At 40.2% G+C, this 20,555-nt stretch overlaps 1 non-coding gene across 1 annotated transcript; it reads left to right on the top strand.

Annotated features, from left to right (window-relative positions):
- Positions 1-9,820: 9,820 nt before the first annotated feature.
- Positions 9,821-9,928, top strand: LOC131252444 (small nucleolar RNA R71). The gene has a single exon (XR_009174463.1). It is a non-coding gene; the product is annotated as a small nucleolar RNA R71 (small nucleolar RNA).
- Positions 9,929-20,555: the final 10,627 nt, after the last annotated feature.

Below are 20,555 nucleotides of genomic sequence, written 5' to 3'. Positions count from 1 at the left end.
ACGTTGCTGGACACTCCGACCCATGTTTTGATGGCAAGGCAGCTTGTCATAAGCCAGACTCGGCCATTTCCGACTTCTCAGCTGAGTCAGACGCAACCCGACTTCTCCCTCTCTCTCTCTTCTTCCTCTCTTCTCTTTTCTCTTTCTCCTTCCCCTCTTCTTATTCTTTCTTCTCTTTTCCTTCCTTCCGTTTCTTCTTCCTTGCTTCCCTTCGAGGTGGAGTCACAGCCAGCAAACTGCTGGACTCGCAGTATTGGCCGACACAAACAGGAACCGTTCTCCTGTCTACCTGCTCCCATCTCTCTCTCTCTCTCTCTCTCTCTCTCTCTCTCTCCTTCCATCTGATGGGGACCCGAATCTCATATGGCAGCAGGGTTGCTGCCCTGGATCAGTCCCAACTCAGTTCGAAGTCAGCAGCAACCCGTGCACATGGCCAGCGACTCGGTTGGGCCAAGGCACTGTGACGAACTGCACCCACGCACCTACTCCTTCCTTCTTCTTCTTTCTTTCATTCACTTCCCTTTCCAAATGGAACGTTCAGCAAGGGACGTCAGGGTCGGCCTGACTCACACTCAGTGCGGCTGAACGACGGGGAAGACGACATGCCAACAATGGCAGATTTCAAACGGAGGGATCTTCTTTGAATCCGGTTCCAGTGGAGGCTCTGGATTGACGGTGGGGAGCTTCTGAAATGGAGAGGTCGAAGCTTTGAGGGGTTTTAGCTGGTGGGTTCAAAGGGATAGGGAAACGACCGGTTTCTATGGTGTTTTGTAGAAGGATCGAAGAAGGGACGCTTTCTCTCCCTTTTTGTAGGGATACCAATGCTGTTAGGTCCGTTGGATGCAAAAGAAGGGCTGGGATCTAATCCTGGTTTCTAGTTTCATGGAAAACAGCTAGCGGGTAGGTGGTTTTTGGAGTTGGTTCTCCACCGAAAACCCTAACACGTGAGTGGCGCGTGGGTGGTCAAGACCCGTCCGAAATAGAGGTCTATGATTGGACGAGAAATCCTCACACGGATCGCCCTCCTGGCGAACTGAAATGGAAACGGAAGTTTTCCATTTTTGGAAGGAATTCACAGCACACAGCCTGTTTGCACCTAGGTTTGTGCCTGCATGTGTGCCTGAAATCGCGTGACCCAGGAGGTGTTTTGGTCAGGCGTGGACCCTCTGTCAGATGGACGGTTTGGATTTCTCAACTGGAATGAGATGGTGTCCCACGTATTAATCCAACATGGGAGGAAAAACACACAATTGAGCCATTTTAAACGGCTGCAGGTGGGAAGTGTTTCCCATTTATGGAAACCGTCGGGTCAGTGACGTTTGACCGAGCCCCTTGGCTCATTGCACGGCTGGTGCTCCTGCATTGTGTACACGTGCAAGGAAATGTGGGGTCCACCAGTGGATTTGATGAAATCCACACCGTCCATTTGGTTTTACGGGTTTAATTAGGACCTTGGACCAAAGATGGGGCGGACCCAAGGTTTAGGTGGGCCATACTTTTGGGTTTCACGACCTAATGGTGGATTCTCATCAATATAGTAGTCAGATCACTCCGAAATTAAGCGTCGATGGTTAAAAGACCTAAATGGGCCACTTGCAAGCTCACACCATGCATTGCTAACCAATTTTGTTGCTATTGCCTATTGCTTAAAGTCTCATATAAATTTGGTTTTAATATTAATATACTACGTTATACATGTATATAAATAAAATTCATAATATTAACATGCTCCTACATACATGCTATTAATCACATATTTATTAATACATAATTCTTAATATTACATTATAAATTATACATATGAATGAATTGAAGATTATACGATATCATGTTTTAATTAAAATTATATTTGTATTTAATAATGTTGTGAAATTATTATTCCTTATGTTTATTTAATATAATATTATTTTTATAATATTTTTATATATATTAAATACATACATATCATTTTAGCATGAAATTTTCAATCTTTACAAAGTACATATACTTCATAGTTTATATATTTAGGTTGCATTATTTATACATTTATATTAAATTAATTTATATGGTAACACTCGAGTATTGTAAAGTACGGGGTATTACATTATAACTCAGATTTAGGTAATTCAAAAACCATATTGAAGATAAATGAGTGTATTTTTATATAAAAATATGTAAAAAATATAATAAAATATTTAATATAGTTTAAAGTAGGTTGTTGTGACAACTATCCAAAAATCACGTGTTGGAAAGCTGCTGCTTCTGGAATTTTTAGAATTTTTTTACATCACAAAATCTCATGAAATTTGGTGAAGATAGGGTAAGATTGATGATGAAATTCTAGAAAAATAATTAAAATAATATAATAACTAGAAGTACTAAAAATGGGGCATAGAATGGCCCTAGGACCGTATTCTGCCATAATTAGGGTAGAATTTGGTTAAGTACTAAACTGAATACTTAGTAGAATTAGCTTGAACCACTTTGAATATGAAATACAAGACCCAAAATGAGTAGGACCGCTAATACTATGTTACCTAGAAACCTAGGATTCAACTCTAAACCCAGTTGCTCTCGGGAGTACTTTGAAACTTCGTATTGGACCTGGACTGCACGTCGAAAGTCCGATAGTGATGAAATTAGACAATTATGATCATCTAGTTGGACTTTACAATCACCTTGAAAATTAAGTCTAGATGATGTCCTGAGACGATTTGCTTTAGTCCGGAGTGAAGAGTGTGAGAAAGGTGAATTTATTTAGAAAATAAATATGAATTTAAGTAATCTGAGTCGTGTCACTTCCCCGCTATTTATAAGCATTCTGACTGTTGGATTATGACCCAAATTCACCCTCGAATTAGGGAAGATGGCCCAACGTGTCAAAGTGCTTGTTGCTCTGATCGAGTTTCGGTGACCGTTGAACTGAAATTGGTCTGCCATGGACGATCTAGAAACCCGATCAGACTGAAAACTTAATTTGTTTAAGATCCATTATTAGTGAGCTTAAATCCGACCGCGTTCAGTAAAAGGACCTCTAGAAATGCTCCATTGGATCGAAATAGACCCGATTTGGTTATAACCTAAGTATACCTTGGCCCTAGGGCTAATTCCATCAATTTTAGGCCTATATAAAGACCTTAAACCCTCAATTTCTAATTCCATACGAATTTTCCAAACCCTAGATAAGAGAGAGAGAGAGAGAGGAAAAGAGAGAGGAAGAGAGAGAGAAGTTGGTGAATCATCTTGGAATTCCTTCCAGTTACTCTGCGTACCTAACCCGTCGCTTTTGAATCATTATCTCGACGATTCTAATCTCATTTTTGGGTAAGTCAACTAAACCCTAACCTATTTTGGAGCTTAGGATAGTCTAAGTGTTATGTAGCTAATTTAATTCATGCCTTAGGTTATCTAGTCGTCGTTGATGAAGACTTATCATCCAAATCAGATCCATTGCACACTTTCTAGTTTAAGGTGCAGACTATATTCGTATAGTTTATGGTTTTCAAAGCTTTCAATGTTAGTTAATGATTTATTACTGATGTGGGTGCCATTTCACATGCCAAATGCGATATCTGTTTCATTTTATGTATATCGATAGTCTATGTTGTAAGTAGTGTGATTCATGTGTTTGTTGAAATGTTTGTATGCATTTGGAATTTGGCATTGTGCTTGCCATGATTAATTGTCGTACGAATATGATTGTTATTTATGCAACAACTCTTTGTCAAAAGGATTTGCCCTAATATGTACTATGGCCAACATATGTGATGTACGTTGCCAAGTGTAGTCTAAGTGTTTGTGAAAATGTTTGAATGAGTTTGTATTTAGTAAGGTGTGAACCATGAGGTAGTTGAGACATGAAATCCCAATTACCTTACTTATGTATACTTTTTCCTCCATGAATTGCTTAGTCTAATTATCCATGTTAACTAAGTGTATGATTTCCTCCATGCATGTTGTTACTTTTACCGCTTTACTTATGAAATGCATGTGTATGGATTCTCGTTATCCTGTATCTTATAATATGTTTGCTATTATGGTTGAATGTGTATGGGGCCACGTTATGGTCTAAGTAATCGGTAACAGTTTTGAAATCGTGGCTGAGATTCATTCGCCATGTAGGACATGTTTGACGAACCCGAGTCATATTAGGGTTGTTGGCTATGGTTTGGCCCCGCGGAGTGTTTACGCACTTCATGTCGTTCAACTCAACGTGCGCTCGTACTAGTCGAGCTCTTCAAGTAACCTGATTAGCCCGATGTATGCTCACCATGTATGGACGCTACTGTTTGAATCTAGGGTACCAAACTTACCAGTGCAAATCCCGTTAACCATGGTACCTCAATCTGCTAAGACTCATGAGCCGGGCATGGTGGTATGGGACACCGTGGTCGAGCTGTCGGCCTACACTAGGGTGACGAGCCTCCCCGTAGTGACCAGTGATCAAACCAGACTCATGAGCCGATTATGGTGGTATGGGACACTATATTCGTGCTGTTAGCCTACATTGATTGGTGACGAGCCCTTTGTAGTGACCTCGAGCATACCTTGATACTGCATTGAGGTGACGAGCCTTAGTGTAGCAACAAAGGTGTGATTAGGCATGCATTGATTGGTGACGAGCCCTTTGCAGCGACCTAGAACCATATGATCCTATGATATTGTCTAGGACTGACGACCCTAGAATGGATCACTATTTGGGAATCGATATAAGGAAGGTACCTTAGCTTTCTAAATCCTGCTGTATGAAAAGGATTAATAACAACTTGGTAATCATGTTCATGCATCGCATTGCATGTGCCTTGGTGTTGTGGAGCACTGCGAGAGGTTGTCATGCGTACCGTAAGATGAAGACGCTGAGGGAGTGTAGGCGAGGGCATGCATCCCTTCTGCATACATCCTTGCATTAACAAGAGTAATTAGGACATGTTTGATTGTACTGCTTTATCATTACTACTTGATCAAATTGATAACATGTTAACTTTTACTATATAGTTCCACTGAGTTGATCACTCACTCCCACGTTCTGGGACGGTGTTTAAACACCAACCAGACTCTGTCTTAGATGCAGATGATGATGCAACCCACGAGGCAGAGCAGGAGTTTGAGGATGATGAGGAGGCGTTCTCCTTTATGCAGTTCTTAGGCGGGTTCATGTGAGCCGTGTCCTGAGCTACGGGGATTCAGGTCTTATTTTGTTATGGTTTATTTCATTTTGATACTTATATTTTGAAACAAACACTTGTAATTATGACCTGGCAGAGCATACATATCTCAGGAACTTATATTGATATATATATATATATATATATATATATATATATATATATATTCCTTTAGTCTTCCGCTTGCATATTTTACCGGTCCCTGGATTATGTTTGCAGTTTTGGCTTAATCTACTTTATGTTTTATGCACTAATACAGACAACATACATTCATCATTACATATGTTGCATAAGTGATGTTTTGGAACTCGGGAGCTGAGATATGCTCTACCCCCAATTTTCAGGGTGTTATAGGAACTTGCTGACATCACTTCAGTAGCTAGTCTCACTACTCCCCCTGACACCAGCCCCTTGGCTGGTAGGTAGTACTCTATGGGCCCCACCATGATGTATGTATTTCATCCATTATGTTCATCCATTTTTAAAGATCATTTTGGGGATTTATTCCAAAAATGAGAGGTATATAAATCTCAGGTGGACCACACCACATGAAAATAATAGTGATTAGATATCCACCATTAAAATCCTCCTAAGGCCCACTGTACTATTTATTTGACATTCAATCTATTTATTAGGTCATATAGGCCTAGATGAAGGGAAAAAACAAAAATCATCTCGATCCAAAACTTTTATGGCCCCCGAAATGTTTTTAATGGTTGACGCTCATTCAACACTATTTCCTATAATGTGGTCCATTTTAGATTGGGATATAACTCATTTTTGGTCTCATGCCATAAGATGATCTTTAAAAATAGATTAGCGATGTTTAACATCATTTATGTGGGAAAGTCCCAATGTGGACATTTAACCATCATTGCCCATCAATGTGGACATTTAACTAACATTACTCCCAAGGAGTGGCCCACATAGAGCCTAACATATAGTGGGGCCCATGGCCTCACATAAAGGCCTCATACACAACATAATGGGCCTTACACAAGGGCCTAATACACAAAATAATGGGTCTCACACAAGGGCCTAATGAAATAGCCCATAGCCCTCAAATGGCTGGGAATAAAATGGACTTCTCTCATGTTATCTCATACATTATTATGGCCTCACCACATGGGCCTCTCATATATCACAGTGGGCCTCATCATATGGGCCTCACATACATTACAATAGAATGCACATATGGGCCACACACACATCATATTGGGCTGCACATATGGGCCACACAAACATCATATTGGGCTGCACATATGGGCCACGCAAACATCATATTGGGCCTCGCCATGTGGGCCACACAAACATCATATTGGGCCGCACATGTGGGCCACACAAACATCATATTGGGTCGCATATATGGGCCACACAAACATCATATTGGGCCACACAAACATCATACTGGCCCGCACATATGGGCCACGCCAACATCATATTAGGCCGCACATATGGACCACACAAACATCATATTGGGCCACACATATGGGTCACACAAACATCATATTGGGCCTCACCATGTGGGCCACACAAACATCATATTAGGCCGCACATATGGGCCACACAAACATCATATTGGGCCTCACCATGTGGGCCTCATATATATATATATCACAAAATGGCCTCATGTGGCAGCCCATGGTTCAAGCAAGATGGATGCGTAGCCATGAACAACATACATCTCAAGGTGGGCCCTGCACAAGCAACAGGTGGGCCTGCACAATCCATATGGGCTCCACCCGATGGACAACTAAGATATACAATGCATATAGCATGTGAGCGTACATCATACATCACGGTGGGCCGCACAAGTGGACGGCATAGATGAAACACGCACAGCATGGTGGGCTCATGTCCAGCCTATCTAGATGGATTGGTGGATAAAACACATATATCTCAGCAAGCTCATGGCCTAGATAGTGTGAATACATCACATACCTCAAGGTGGGCCCCAGCAGTCCAGCAAACGGATGGTGTGGATAGGACCTATGCATTATGGTTGGCCCCACACAACATTGTTAAGAGATGGATGGTGCGAATACAGAATACATGCATCAAGGTGGGCCCCACCCGCCCACACGTGCAGCACGTGTGAGGTGGGCCCCACCTGCTGCCAGGTGGACAGATGGTTAGGATATAACACATACCTCATGATCGGACCACAGAACTTGTTGACGTCAACTAACAGCTATTTGCTGCTGGGCTGTTGGCCCAGCGTCCAGCAGATGGATGGTTTAGATATAACACATGCATTGATGTGGGTCCACATGTGTGGGACCCACCAGCTTGGATCGCCTGATATTTATGTTTTCTCTTCATTTGGGCCTGTCCGAGGGCCCGCTGCTGGACGGTCCAGTAAGGTGGGCCCAACACATAGACGACATGGATATAATGCATGCATCATCAGGTGGGCCATCTACATCATCACCATTAGAAAAAGAGAGAGAAAGAGAGAAGAAGACGGTTCTGTGAGGGGCCCCGCCAGTATGGGCCCCTCTTGCATTACAATACATGGATGCCATCAAGGTGGGCCATTGGCCACACCTAGGGACCAAGATGAGATCTCTGCCATTGATTGGTGGGTCCCACTTGCCTCAAGCTTAGAAAATAGAAAAAATCTACCTATGGTTGCGCCCACCTAAGATCTCAAGCTCCTTCTTCCACCACTATGCTCTAGAGCTCCAAGAGATCAGATTCAATGGTTAAGATGGGGTCTTGATGGTTGGATTGTGAGGGCTTAAGGTTGGATGTAGCTAGATTTTAGGGGTTGCTTGGATGTCCCAAGCTTCTCTAGCAATGGAGAAATGAATGAAAGAGGGAGGAGAGAGAAAGAAATGATTGTTGTAAGGCAATCATGACTTGTGTAAGTCATGGGGAAGAGAAAGGAATCATTGCTTGTAAGTAATCATGGGCTAGGGTAACATCATCCTACCTTAGGTAGGCTAGGGTGATGTCACCATCATAATTACTTGCTAAGGAAGCATGGCATCTGGGATAGGTGGGTCCCGCAATGTGCGGTCCATGGCCATTATAATGCGCGGTCCACATCTTATGATCTAAGCGTCGAATTAGCACACAAGACGTGGCATCGGAACCACAGTGACAGTGCGGTTGCAATGACACATGTCTCAAGTTGAGTCGACTCGGGTTTACAGGATGTGACTTAGGGTCGCGCGTGAATAAAATCTACAGGTCACAAGTTGCAGGAATTCGACCGGGAGGACCGCGAGATCCTAAGGAACAGAATAGTTACTAGGACATGGGCCTGACATTGAATATACAGGATGATAAAATCTACTAAATAGTAGAATTTGTCAACCTAGACCAACACATCCTCAATCATCCCCCTTGATACACGAACTAAGCGATCAACAAGTTGTAATATGGTCTAGGTGAGTTTTAATTCACCTAAACCAAGTTGTTTGTAGACTAAGTAAGGGATCCGATTTACACTCGCTCCCAAGTCATTGGTGACTCCCATTTATATAAGTAATAGTTGGGCTACCAGGATCTTTGTATTTTTGTGGCACACTTTGCTTGAGGATGACACTCACTTTTTCTGTCAAGAAAATTTTCTTTTTGATACTTTGCCACCTCTTGGTTGTGCATAAGTCTTTTAGAAATTAAGTATAGGAGGAAATTTGTTTCACAGCATTTAGAAGAGGGATGTTGACCTTCACTTATTTTAATACTTCTAGAATATCCTGTGAATTGGCTAGAAGTTTTGGTGCAATCAACCGTTGGGGGAATGGAGCAATCGGCTGCTTAGAGGTTGTGCTTCAAATCCATGTGGAGTAGTACTAGGTTTATTATTTGTGTCCTCTTCAGGGTCCTTAGACTTTTCAACCATCATCGGAATAGATTTGTCAATTGTTTTTCCACTCCTAAAAGTGGTGATAGACTTGACTTGCTCCATTGAATTTAAAGAGCTTGGGTCACTAACTCCATATTGTAGTTTAGGATTGGGGATAGGTTGAGTTGGAAGGATCCCTTTCTCCATAACCGTAATACGTGAGTCTATCTTTTGTATAGCCTTAGTAAGTTCCTGTAAGGCTTGGAGAGTACTTTGCTGGATGAGCTCTTGAGTTTGTGTGGGATTTTGAACCAATTCGTCTTAAGGTTTTCCTTAATTTAAAAATTAGTTAGGGACTCCTTGAGGAGTAGCAGTTTGTCCATTCCTCCAGCTGAAGTTTGGATGATTTCTCCAACTTGAGTTGTATGTGTTTGAAGTGAGTCCTTTGTAAGGCCTTTGGTAGTTGTTTATGACATTCAATTACTCATTCAATATTTATTGAAAAGCAGGTATTGTTGGACAATTTTCAGTCGTATGAACATTACAAGCACAAATACCACAGACAACTTCTTTAGCCTTATCGTTCTTAAGTTCCATGGTCTCGAGTTTCCTTGTGAGACTGGCCACTTTATCATTTAGATTGTCTTCCTCTTTTAGAAAGTATATTTTGCCCCTCTCCTTTGATTGAGTAGGCTTAGAAGTGGTAATGGGTCTTGGGGAGATGTCTCATTATTGTATGTTTTCAATAGGTTTATTAAAATAATCCCACACATCATTGACATCTTTGCTCATGAATTCCCTATTACACATTGTCTCGACCATTTGGCGCATGGAAGATGTCAGTTCATCGTAGAAGAAACTTTTTATGCATCATATTTCAAAACTGTGTTATGGGCATAAACTGACAATATCCTTGAAACGCTCCCAACATTGGAAGAATGTTTCATCGTCCTTTTGGGGCGAAGTTCATGATCAACTTTCTGAGGGTGTTTGTTTTATGATATGTGAAGAATTTCTTTATGAACTCCCTTGTCATGTCGTTCCATCTGCCAATAGATTGTGGACGTAGTGAATGCAACCATGTCTTAGCTTTTTCTTTCAAAGAAAAGGAAAAAAGTTTCCACCTGAGCGTGTCCTCAGACACATTAGGAAAATATAAAGTGGTTATTATCTCATCAAACCTTTCATGTGTAAATATGGACTTTCATATTCAAGTCCATGAAACTTCGGAAGGAGTTGGATCACTCCTAGCTTGATATCTATGTTTCCTGTATTTTCTAGAAGAACCATATAGGAAGGCATGCTCACTCCCGCCGGTTGTAAGAAATCTCATAGTGTATGAGGCGGGGGTGCATTCTGCACCTCATTTTCATCTTGGATTTCCTCAACCTTCGGTTGAGGTGGATTTGCAAGTTGATTTGTAGCCATCACTTCTATAAACCTGAGGATCTCTGGTAGTATCTAATCCTGTGATGGATAGGCAACCCTTTGACCAATCCTCCTTCACTTAAGAGACGTCGAGTGTTGTCACAAACTCACTTGGGCATGAACCACTAGAAGCCTTCAAGTAACTAAACCTAAACCTAAGAAAGAAAACTAGAGAAACTAAAACAAATAAAAAATCTAAAATATAGAGAGAATTAGAAAGAAGTTACTAGATTGGAGATTGCTATGTTAGAATCCTATAAAATAGAAAAGTAAGTTAGTTTCTAAAAGAAAATTAGAGAAAATCCTAACATATAAATAAAATAAAAAGTCAGTCTTAATCTTAACCTAATTCTAAAACTAATTAAATTCAAAAAGACGTAACCGTTGGTCCCTGGCAATGGCACCAAAAACTTGTTCACAATTCCGAGTGTAGGGTCGCGATGTAGTAATAATCTCAGTGAGACCGAGGTCGAATCCACAGAGACTAATCTTGTACATTTGTGAAAGTAACTAGAACTAGAACTAGAAGAAGATGTAAATCTAAATCTAAATAATTGGAAAGAGTAATTGTGAATAATATAATTGGAACTTGTGAATTTAAAGGTGAGAACTAGGGTGCCAAGGATCCACTTGTAGCTATTGAGAGGCCACCATGCATGATTCAAGAGATCCAATTGGAATTGAAGTCCTATCTTATCCAGTTGGAGAAAGAAGAGACAGTCAGATCTTTGAACTTCTCATGAACCTAGTCTTAACAGATGAGAGTTGTGAGTATTGTAAGTGATTCCATCACCCAACCATGCCTAGGAGATAATGGCAAACAACAAGATATACCAATCCCACAACCAATCATAGGAGAATTGTGAAGATTAGGAAGGATTCCATCACTTAACCATGTCTAAGGGACGATGGTGAACAACGGGACTTACTAATTTCACAATCTCAAATCAGGAAATGAAGATATTTAAAGCAATTGCATATTATTGTAATTTGCCACAACAAACCATTAAAAACTAAAAATATTCCTTGATAAAGAACTAGAATCCATAAGGTTCAATAAAAACATGAATCAAAGCAAAGGAAACATCCCAATCATGCTATAAGCTTCATCTCTTAGACCTCGCTAAGAGGTTTAGCCAACCATAGACATGATTGAACTAAAATCTCTTAAGAAACACATAAAAATAACTAAGGAAGAAGAAAAAAGACTCTTGGTGGCAGCTCTCCATGCTTTTATTCCGCTCCTTAAACCATAGAAGATGCCTAGGAACATCCTAGGGACTCCTATTTATAGTTGTGAAACGCTTCCTTGGGAACCGACTTGGAAAAATTTGGAAACCGCCTCAAATTTATGCAGTCTATGCAAAATCTACGTAACCGTTGACGAGTCGAAGGCAATCTTCGACGAGTCGAGGATCGTACAAATTTGAAAGATAATGTTGCTGGAGTTCAAGTTGAAGTTTCTTCGACTAGTCGAGGCAAAGCTTAAGCTGGTCGAAGCAGGGCTTAGGCTAGTCGAGAATCGCTTGGTTTCCATGGATCTTTGACATGTGAATTCTTTAATATTGGTCTCCTAAGATCCATCCTTTGCTTTGGTGATTCTTGAGCATCAAATCCATACTTTTAACATTCTTTTCAATCCAAGCTCTTAGATTCACCTTGCAACATAAACATGTATAAAATATACCATTAAGCAGCATCATGTGCATAAAACCAAGATATAAGTAGGGAAAAATTTACAATATTTCACACTCAACACACTCCCAACCAGCATTTTGTTAGTCCCGAGCAAAACATGCGTGAAGTAATCTTCAATTCTCAACGTTCAAACCATTTCCAGAAATCAATCCTTTATGAAATTAAGTATGAATGAGTAGAATTAAGGTGAGAAAGCGGGATTTTGAAAACCTAGAGTCGAATCACATAAGCAATCAATCAAATAAATTTTTTATCAATTCTTTTAGAGCATAAGTTCATATATCAAGCTTTTCAATGTGCTTAGTGCAAATCAACTTACTTCTCATAAAAATACTATTTTTTCATAATGTTAGCCATGCTCATCACTTCAAGATTGGTTGAAAACTCAAGTACTGATTCCGAACTTATCCCCCTTTTCTTCTTTTTTCAATTTTTGATTTTATATCAATGGTCATTTGTATACGGAGTTAGTGACCCAGACTCTTTAAATTCAATGGAGCAAGCCAAGTTTATCACCACTCTTAGGAGTGGAAAAACAATTAACAAATCTATTCTGGCGAGGGCTGAAAAGTCTAAGGACCCGGAAGAGGACATGGATAATAGACCTAGTACTACTCCACATGGATTAGAATCAGAACCTCTGAGTGAGCCGATTGCTCCATTCCCCCAATGGTTGATTGCACCCATATACGAGAAGGTCTCCCGTACAACAATAAAGCGAGTGTGTATGAAGATGTATGAAAGCGAGAAGCTCAAGTTGAAAAGACAATTAGAATCGGTTTCTCGAATTTTCCTAACATCAGATTTGTGGATGACATTCAATCAACGAAAGGGGTATATGTCACTAACTTCCCACTACGTTGATACCGAATGGAGGCTTTGCAAGAGAATCATAAACTTTCATTATCTTGTGCCTCCTCACACTAGATTGATGATTTCAGACCGCATATACAAATATCTCGTGAAGTGAGGCATTGAAAAGAAAATACACTCAATAACTTTAGACAATGTCTCCACAAATGATAGCGTGATAACGAATTTGCGGAACCAATTTAGGGCCACCGGTGACTTGTATTTTGGTGGAAAGATTTTCATGTTTGGTGTTATACCCACATCCTAAACTTGATTATACAAAATGTCTTTAAAATAATTGAGCCAATGATTGAGAACATAAGAGAGAGTGTGAAGTACATACGAGGGTCACCTTCACAGTTATATATATGGAATGAGATCGTAAAACGGTTGAATTTTTCATCTTAGAGAACAATGAAGCTAGATGTCATGAGACGTTGGAATTCGACTTTTGAAATGTTGGATTCAGCGATAACTTTAAGAGATGTATTCTCTCACTATGTGAAACATGATAGTGTGTATCTTTGTTTGCTTCTAATGATGATTGGTTGAGAGTTGCATCAGTTCATAAGTTCCTTTCAGTTTTTTATGACACAATGAAGAAATTTTCAGGAGGCAAGTATCCAACAACAAAATATTTTTTTCAGAACTTTAGAGGGTAAAATATGTTTTGAATAGAAGTTGTAGTGGACCAGACTTTTTACAATTAATGACCATGGGTATGCAGTTAAAGTTTGATAAGTATTAGTCTTAGTGCAGTCTAGTAATGGTTGTTGCAGTCGTTATTAATCCTTGATACGAGATTTAATGGTTATCTTCATCTTTAATAAGTTGTATGGTAAGAAGAGTGCCTCTAAGGTCGATAAGATTTGTGATGCAGTTGATGATTTGTACAATTTCTATTTACAAACTTTGGGCGCTGCAAAAAATAAAACTATAGCCGTAGGCCTATGTACTCATGAAGTGGGTTCTAGTTCTACTGTTGATAAATAACCAAACATGATCGATGATTTCATGTCTTTCCTGGCATAGGTTGACAAATGCAGGCAACCCGATCAGAACTTGACTACTATCTCAAGGAACCACTTGTAAAGTACAAAGGCGAAGAATTTGATGTTTTGGACTAGTGGAAGTCAAAATCTCATGATTTGCAATACCTTGTGCTCTCTTTAATTGCATGAGACATATTATCGATTCCAATTTCAACCATGGCATCAAAATTTTCTTTTAGTATGGGGAGTAAGGTCATGAACAAGTATCGAAACTCACTTACACCAGAATCAGTTAAAGCACTTATTTGTACACGTGATTGGCTGTGTCCGATCTATGAGAAATGGAACTATGTTTTTAAGGAGTTCAATGATGAGAAGAGTGACAAGCAAGATGAGACAGTTCTTGCAACGATTGCATGAAAGAGGCTGTAGGATAAGACATTGCTTTCTATTTCTCTTGCATTTTCTTATATCTTAATTATTTATGTTGCCTTAACATAACTAGATATTTTTCTTTCAAATAAACACCTATAGATATATCATCGGAAGATGATACCTTAACAAATATTTGGGCTTATTGAGTCAAAGTCTACTCCCATGACTGAAAGATAAAGTTACAATGCAAGTTGTGTGGAAAATAATTTGTAAACAAAACAAATCGGTTGAAATTACATTTGGCTTGTTAGGGAGGAGACGCTGCACCATGTGGCAAAGCACCTTAGGAAGTCCGGGATTTATTTCGAGCCATTCTCGACTCAAATAGAAAGACTTTCTCCACCCTTTCCCCTACAGTTACAACTAATACAACTAGCCACAAAAGATATAAAAGTAGGCCTATTATAAATGAAGAAGGGTTAAGTAGAGGATCTGCCTCCAAAGTTAGTAGAGAAGAACAAGAGAGACTTTTAAGGAAACAAGAAGAACAATATTATAAAGAGCTATAAAAAAAAGCTTGAAAATGGCATCCAAGACTAGACAACAACATCCACCCCCTTTGAGACAACATGATGCTGAAGAAGGCACGAGTAAATCATCTAAGTTTCTTAAAAGTTACGCAACAATTTATAGACGGTTGGGAATCCCGTAAAAATCGAATCATGCGTCTCACCATGGATGATGCTTCATGAAATCTCCAAAATTAATAGATTTTAACCTTGTATCTATGATATTTTAGCAGTTGAACGAGGACTGCTATTTAATTTCTTTACGTAACATCCCAAACTTTTCGATACCCAAGTTTTGAAAGTTCTTGAGCATTACCATGAAATTTAACTTATTATGTACATGTGTACGATACCAATCTACCTATTTTAACCTTACATCCATTCTTCAACACAAATTCGACCATTGAGAACAATCTCCATTCATAAATCAAACCATCTGACCGTTGATTTTGAGATAGGATCATCATATACCCAAGTATTCTCACTTTTCCATCATAACCAACCATTTTCGATACTCAACTAACCATTAAGTTTTTCTATTTTTAACATGTCATCTAGCCATGCATTATGTTGGTTGATATATGTACATTCCCTTTATTAGTTTGGTGAATAATTCTTTATTCATGATGATTTAGATATAAGTTCTTTTATAAGAATTACTTAGAAACATGCCTATAACCATGTACAACTATTAGATTTCTCAAAACTCTCATATCAGCAATAATTATGAAAATGTCATTAACCTAGACCTTTGAATTCTAGATCATGATCCGTTTGATGTGAAATTTATACCATGCTTATGTATCATAAATTAACCATATATGTCAAATTTCAGACCTTAGATCATTGTAAAAGTGACTCAATTGAAAAATCAGCCCCTTAACTATTGATTTTAGTGTCCATTGAGTAAAGAAATCTTGTGGGTAGTTATAGTAGTATATTTCCCTTCATATGAGTGAATTGGATTGCTCATCATATGAATCAAGTGTGAAATATGAAGACCCCACTTTCGCAGACTTTTCCTTATGCGTAAAGTTATCCTTTCGAGGCTTACCAATTCCTTATAAATCTAGATCTTCTGATTTAAACACTTCCTATCGTCTAACGAAACTCAAATTTGGACCAAACTTTTATCTCATATGACTATGAGGTTATATAAAATTTAGACACCAATCTATGATCCGACACTGTTGAATGTTGAAGCCAGTTACTTCCTTTTGGTACAAAAGGTGAAATTTTAGATTTTGGCCTTTTTCCACCATCGATCAACCACCAAATTTTATCTAACCATTTTCTTATCTTGATTACACATCTCTCCCAAAATTAGACCCTGATCATTGAGTGTGGATAGTTAATTGAGATCAAGTTCGTTTTGGCACCCGTTAGGAGAATTTTCAAAATAAGCTAATCTAAATTTCGGATCACCAAGAAAATCATATACCCCGGCTCTATTTGATGACCCTAACACAATGGATGAATTAGATTTAAAGAAAGATCATCAAAAAAATGGAAAATTGGAGAAACCCAATCCAAGTGGGATGTGAAACACACCCCTCTCACATGCCCACTCCTTTTAAAAAGGGGTATGCGTCCCTTCTCCACTCACATGCCCAATCTTCCCAACGCCTAAGGAAGAGAGAGAGAGAGAGAGAGCCTAGACACCATCGTCCCATTCCTTCTCCACATGTGGTGTCTCTCTCTTGCTCAAGCAATGTCGTGATTCATGTAGAAGAAAGATCGTCAGAGAAGGAAAAATTGGAGAAACCCAATCCAAGTAGGATGTGTAACACACCCTCTCACATGCCCACTCCTTTTAAAATGGGGTGTGCATCCCTTCTCCACTCACACACCCAATCTTCCCAACACCCAAAGAAGAGAGAGAGAGAGAGAGAGAGAGAGAGAGAGAGATAGAGATAGAATGAGAGAGAAAAAGAGAGCTTAGACACCATGATCCCATTCCTTCTCCACATGTGTAGTGTCTCCCTCTTGCTCAAGTGATGTCGTGCTTCGTGTAAAAGAAAGATCGTCAGAAAAGAAAAAATTGGAGAAACCTAATCTAAGTGGGATATGAAACAAACCCCTCTCACATGCCCACTCCTTTTAAAAAGGGGTGTACGTCCCTTCTCTACTCACACGCCTAATCTTCCCAATGCCTGAGAGAGAGAGAGAGAGCCTAAACACCATTGTCCCATTCCTTCTCCACATATGTTGTGTCTCCCTCTTGCTCAAGTGATGTCGTGATTTATGTAGAAGCTTTTCTACATGGATATCTACCTAGGATTTAGATTTAAGGTTAAGGTGAGGGATTCCTTTAAGATTCCAATAATTTGAGTTGTTATGACTTATCTTATTTTTGCATACTTTTATATTATTGTGATTTTCGATGCAATTGATTGATTTATGATCATCAATTATTTATCCTTTTAGGAATTATAGTTAAGGTATATTTTAATTATGCATGATTTTTATAAATTTATATGGGGTGATGGATACAAGCCTTGTCCTTTACCAATTTTGAGAGCAACGTGTGCTTCCACTATATATTGAGTTGGGCTTTTGCTCCTCTTCCATTATTATTGTTGAGTTAGCCTATTTGCAATTCTTCTCTTTTATTGAGATAACTTAATGCTACTTTTCTTCTTTATTAGGTTAGCCTTGTTCTACCTCCCTTTATGACTTAGGCATGTGTCTTGGAATTTCAAAATCCTCATGGTTCGACTTATTTCTCTATTGATGCAAGTGATATGTTATAGGCCTCATATATAGTGATTCATATATATTATCGTGGACGTAATGTGTCAGGCCCGTGTCCTAGACCGTACCGTTCCGTAGACTCCTGCGGTCCTCTCGGTCGAATTCTTGTGACCTGCGATGCGTAAATAGCATTTGCGTGTAACCTTGAGTCGTGTCCTGTCAATCTGAGTTAACTCGACCCAAGACTTGTACCCTTGTGACCGCACTATCGCCGCAATTCTAACGCCATGTCTCATGCTCCGATCCGATACCTAGGCTAGGAGTTGTGGGCCCGCGTTTATCTCGAGAAAAACACATGCGTTGTAAATTCCAAGAGAATCTATCAAATCAATCACATCAATTAAGTCAAGTACAATAGGTACAACACCCATGCCTCACTTACCAACAAGCATGACACCCCCCTCTCTCTCATCCCCAAAGTCAACCTTCCTTACAACAACCCATCCCTCTCTCCTTACATCTCCTCTCTCTCTCTCTCTCTCTCATTTTCTCCACCATTATTCCAAGCAACCCAAGGTGAGGTGACCGTCCAACCTTCCCATGGAGAAGCTACGGTGTGGCCCACTCCCTACCACCCTATCACCTATCTCCACCATTCAACCTTCATCAATTTCCATCAAAGGGAAATCTAAGGAGTTTAGGAGTCCAAGGAGCTAAGAAGGAGTGAAATCGATGGGTGTTCATAGCATGAAATGGTGATTTTGATTTAGGGCCTACATGATTTGGGACCCATATTAATGTAATGTATGTATTGATGCATGTGTTTGAGGGGCCCATAGTGGGGGGGCCCCTCCATCGCTCGTCTCTCTCTCTCTCTCTCTCTCTCTCTCTCTCTTTGGTGATGATGATGATGTGAATGGCCCACCTATGACGTATGTATTATATCCATATCGTCCGTTTTAGGACATATGAACCCCACCATGACGAATGGATTAAATCCACACTGTCCATCAGCGGGCCACGTGTACATGGGGCCACCTCGATGTATGTAGTTGGTGGGCCACATGTACATGGACCCCACGTTGATGAATGTATCACATCGCTACATGGGACATCCAGTAGCCTCTGTTACTGGACTGTGTAAAGGGAAAATACAACAGTTAGTTAAAAAAAGAATATATATATATATAATAATAATAATATAATGTATGTGATATATATCATATATGTATGTATAGTAGGCCCCATGTGGGACCCACCTCCTGATTGGCCGGTGCATCTCACACCAGTTATATAGCTGATGAAGTGATGTCACCAAGTTCCGTGGGACCCACCATCCTTTATCTATTTCATTTGCACCGTCTAGCAAAGGATGGTGCTGGATGCACCTGCCTGGCACGTGTGGCACCCACATGTGGGGCCAGATATGATGTATGTGTTTTATCCCACCATCCAGTGGGTGGGACGGTGGTGATCCAGGTCGTCCAACCTCACACATGGTGTGGGACCCACATGATATATATGTTTTATTAAGACTATCCATCCAGCAACAGATAGATTCTGGACCGACGTCAGCAACTTCTGTGGGTCCCTCCATAATGTATGCGTTGATCCACACCGTCCATGTGTGGGACCCACCGTATGATGTATGTGTTACATCCAAACCGACCATCTAGATGGTGACCTCGTCTTAAGGCTTAAGACTAAAAATGAGGCAGATCCGTATATCAGGTGGACCACACTATAGAAATCAGTGGGGATTGAATGTCTACCATTGAAACCCTTTTGGGGTCATAGAAGTTTTGGACTAATATGAAATTTGGTTTTCCTCTTAATTCAGGTCTTTGTGACCCTATCAACAGATTAGATGGAAATAAACGTTATGGTGGGCCTAGTGAAAATCATTATCTCCCCTGCCATTTGTGGTATGGTCCAGATGATCTTTCGATATGATTCATTTTTTTGGGTAATGTTCTAAAATGATCTTTAAAAATAGATATATGTGTAGATAGTTCACCTAGAATGGTGGGCTCGACTTGATGTATTTATGGTCCATTTATGAGGTCCACCTTGATGTATTTGTGGCCCATCCATTAAGGCCCACTTGATGTCTATGTGGCCCATGAGTGAGGCCCGATGTAATGTATTTATGGCCTATGTGCCGAGGCCCATTGTGATGTATATGCGGCCCATGAGTGAGGCCCATAGTGATGTGTATTAGGCCCTTGTGTGAGGCCATGGGCCCACTATACCTTGATGTATTTATGGCCCATGTGTGGAGGCCCATTGTGATGTATATGCGGCCCATGAGTGAGGCCCATAGTGATGTGTATTAGGCCCTTGTGTGAGGCCATGGGCCCACTATACGTTTGGCTCTATGTGGGCCACTCTTAGGGAGAAATGCTGGTTAAATGTCCACATTGATGGGCAATGATGGTTAAATGTCCACATTGTGACCTTCCCTCAGGCAGATTATCGATGCCGATTATCGAGGTCAATTATTATGGTCGAAAATTGAGGCCAATTGTCGAGGCCGATTATCAAGGTAATTATCGAGGACGGATATCAAGGCTGATTATCGATATCGATTATGAGTATGTGACAGTATAGCATCATAATACATGCCCATACGCATCATCTGAATGTTTGTTATGAGATGTGGTTGACAATTGCATATGTCATAGGGCAGGTTGTTTATGGGTCTCCCTGATGGGCGGAGTCGTCCCACATGAGCGCATGACATGCGTAGGATTGATGCATGATTGGACTGTATGACTTAGTATCTTGCATTTTGTGATATAACTGCTGTACGCCCTAGCGACATCAGGGTCATGGCCTCCACAGGCATATCATGGATGGCTAGATGGGACACCAAATTTTTTTTCTACATGGGGTGCCATAAATGTCCCTAGGTGAAAGTCTTTAAACCTCCATGGCTAGGAGACGCTCTAACGTCTAGACCGAGTGGACACATGAGTGCTCGAGTGCCGAATACCAGTAGGCCGCG

The sequence above is a fragment of the Magnolia sinica genome, chromosome 7 (genome assembly GCF_029962835.1).
Source record: "Magnolia sinica isolate HGM2019 chromosome 7, MsV1, whole genome shotgun sequence".
Taxonomy (NCBI): Eukaryota; Viridiplantae; Streptophyta; class Magnoliopsida; order Magnoliales; family Magnoliaceae; genus Magnolia; species Magnolia sinica.
This window is presented reverse-complemented; position numbering and strand designations above follow the sequence as displayed.